A 3405-nucleotide genomic window follows, 5' to 3' on the forward strand; every position below is an offset into this window, starting at 1 on the left:
TTATAGATAATCAATTATAAACCACTGAGTAGCAGCTGGGAACCAAATCTGGGACCTCTGTAAGACAGACAGTTTTCTTAACTGCTGAACCATCTCTTCATCTCTCCATCTTTTGACTGGCACATAGTTGGGGGAGGGGGAGAGAGACAGAGAGAGAGAGACAGAGAGACAGAGACAGAGAGAGACAGAGAGGGAGAGAGAGAGACAGAGAGACAGACAGAGAGAGAGAGACAGACAGACAGAGAGAGAGAGAAAGAAAGAATGAGAATATATCCCTGGTAGATGGGTCTGCCCACATCTCTTTGTCTTATATGTATCACACACAGTCTTATATGTATCACACACAGTCTTATAAGTATCACACACAGTCTTATATGTATCACACACAGTCTTGTCTTATATGTATCACACACAGTCTTATATGTATCACACACAGTCTTATATGTATCACACACAGTCTTGTCTTATATGTATCACACACAGTCTTATATGTATCACACACAGTCTTATATGTATCACACACAGATGGGTGTGATGCTAAAGCTTCATTTACCTGGGCTGCTAGGACACATTTGCTGCTGGTTCCTGCCCTGACTCAACTCCAAACCAAGGCCTTCAGTTTTAGCAGGATCCCAAGAGAGTCCTGTCTGCCTAATTAGCACATCTGCTTGCACCCTGCTTGCCAGACTACTCTGATAGATTTCCTGATGTCATTTTCCCTTTGTCTTGCTTCCCTGCCTGCTGATTATCCTTGTTTAGAATGCAAATGCCCATTTTCCAACAGATGACACACACTCAGGCCAAAATAATCTTCACCGACATAACACTGGGCCACGACCATGATTCTCAAATGGAAACCTTAACATTACGTGTAGGCCATTTGATGCCTTGGGAAATAAAATGAAAACACTAAACGTGCCTAACACTTTTGGTATGATCTCACTGAACAAAAACCTTGCAGGCTGGGTGCCATTCAACAATTCTGTGACGACGTCTTCAGTTGCTTTCCTAGTTAATTGGTCTATTCACATTTTGACTGTGGGTTTATGATTTAACTCAGGACTTCAGAAAATCAAGACAGGCCCTTTGCTCTCAGGGGAATATACAGGTTCTTTTATATAATTGTCCGAAGAACGAATGCACAGCAAACCGTAATGATGAAGTAAGGCAGGCACTAATATTAGTCTTCATGTCATTTCCTGTGCCTTATCACTGAGGAACCAGAAGTGACACTGAGTTAATGTGCGTCTCTCTGGCTGGGTCAGGACTCCTGTCTGCCTTGGTCTTGTCTCAGGCCTCTTCTTGCTTCCAGTGCTAACAGGGTATCTATTGTCTTTGCTTATTCAGTCTTTCCTAGTTGGTTTCATGGAAGGTTTCTCTAACACAGCAGCTATAGGCTCCAGCTGTGCAAAACTCCTCATCTCTCCAAGTAGTAAGAACCCTGCTCATTGCTGTTTTTCCTACAAGACCAGCATCCTCCAGCTCTTGTGGCCAGGAACACCATTTCTCCCACCTCCTCAGTTTCCCCTACACCTCTTGCAAGTTTTTTCATGATAAGAGTTTTCTTTTCTGATTGAAGTTAAGCTTGAACCCCTAACTTTGAACTGAATCTGCAGTGGTAAGAGTTTTGTCACAGGCAGAATATAAATGCCACGACATTTTCTGCCAATGATATCCAGTACCCTGTTTCTCTCCAAATCATCAGGTAATAACTTTGGGCCTTACTGTTTTATCCTTTGTACCAGGGTTCTCAAAGCGTCTTACATGAAAAGCTCTATGCTAAATTAAATCTGGAGGGTGCTGGATTAGAATCATATTGGGTTTTTGTGCTGACCATTTCCCCCCCCCAGAACCCTGACTGCAATGTTAATTTCTTCTGTGTATTTCCCAACTGGATAGCAGCACCCCGAAAAACACATTGGGAAGTGTTCCTTTTCTTGCTCTTGTTAGCCAGCCTCAGTGTCGTTTAACCTGGATGAAGCAAGGCTGGTCTCAGCATCGTGTCACATCCCAAAGAAACCCAAGGATGGAAGAAAACCAAAGCCCAAACTGAAGTAAAATACCATCCCCTTCTTTTCAGAAAGCAGTATGTGCCTGTCAGGATAGATGCCCCTGGAAGAGGGAGCGGATGGAGATTCTGACACTTAGCAGCATCTTTATAAACCTCTCTTCCTAAAGACCCCTAGCCAGCCCAGCTGCTTTCAGCATCCCCCCTTTTCTGCAGAACCCAGCTGTTGGATTTCTCTCTTGCCTTCTAAGTCTGTGATATTCTCTCAAGATGAGTTCCTTGTCCCTGCGGTGTGGTGTCAGAGTACTGCACTCTCTGTCCTGCCAATGTAAATACAGAATCCTTAGATTTCCTGTGATTCTAGGTAGCAAAGTGCTCAAGGTAGAAGATAGACCCTAAAGTGAGGGGTGTTGTGAACGGCAGTATTTACCACCTTCTATCTTAGACGAGATGAGTGGAGAGGATGGGAATTGAGCAGGACAATTTTCAAGGTTCCTAAATTATAACAATCCCAAGTCTTGTGTGCATTAGATCTCTCTATGTGGATCTGATAGTCCTGGAGCTTGCTATGTAGACCAGGCTGGCTTCAAACTCACAGAGATCCTCCTGCCTCTGCCTCCAGAGTACTGGGATAAGGATGTGTACCACTATGCCTAGCCCAGGATTTAGTTGAAAGGAGATGTTGATAAGCCTGTTTGGTCTCCTTGTTCTGCCGCCTTCACTGTCCCCCTTTCCCCAAGGTACAATTTTAGACTGCTCTCTTTGATGACAGCCTCTTTGACCACTGAAGCCTGTGTAATATTCTCAACAACAGTAACGGAACTAGGCTTCTTTGGCACCTGTGTTGTGCTGGGGAATGGTGTGGCAAAGATAAATGATGAAGTTCTAACTCTTGAAGGATTCAGTCATAGCTCATTGTCTTTGCTATTGAATGCCATCCATTAAACAGCTCCTGGAAGTGCTGAGTGATGCCCCCTAGAGTTGTACAGTCTGGGAGGTGGTCTGGTTACACTAATTTGTTATTAAATTAATATGTTACTGTGCTTTGTTTGTTTGTTTGTTTGTTTGTTTTTGAGACAGGGTTTCTCTGTGTAGCCTTGGCTGTCCTGGAATTCACTCTGTAGACCAGGCTGGCCTTGAATTCAGAATCCCAAGTGCTGGGATTAAAGGCGTGCGCCACCACCACCCGGGTTAATTTTGTAAACCTTATTAAATCTAAATCCTCCGGTGGTAAATCCTGATGGATCTGCCATTGAAACCAGGAGACACTCATACTTATTATATCTTGTCATCACTCTCTGTCTCCATCCAAAAGGCGTTACTGAGGTGATAAAAGTGGTCTAAAATTAGATTATGTGGAGATGGCCGTGCATTTCCATATGTTTACCAAAAACCAT

The sequence above is a fragment of the Mus musculus genome, chromosome 13 (assembly GCF_000001635.26).
Source record: "Mus musculus strain C57BL/6J chromosome 13, GRCm38.p6 C57BL/6J".
Lineage (NCBI taxonomy): Eukaryota > Metazoa > Chordata > Mammalia > Rodentia > Muridae > Mus > Mus musculus.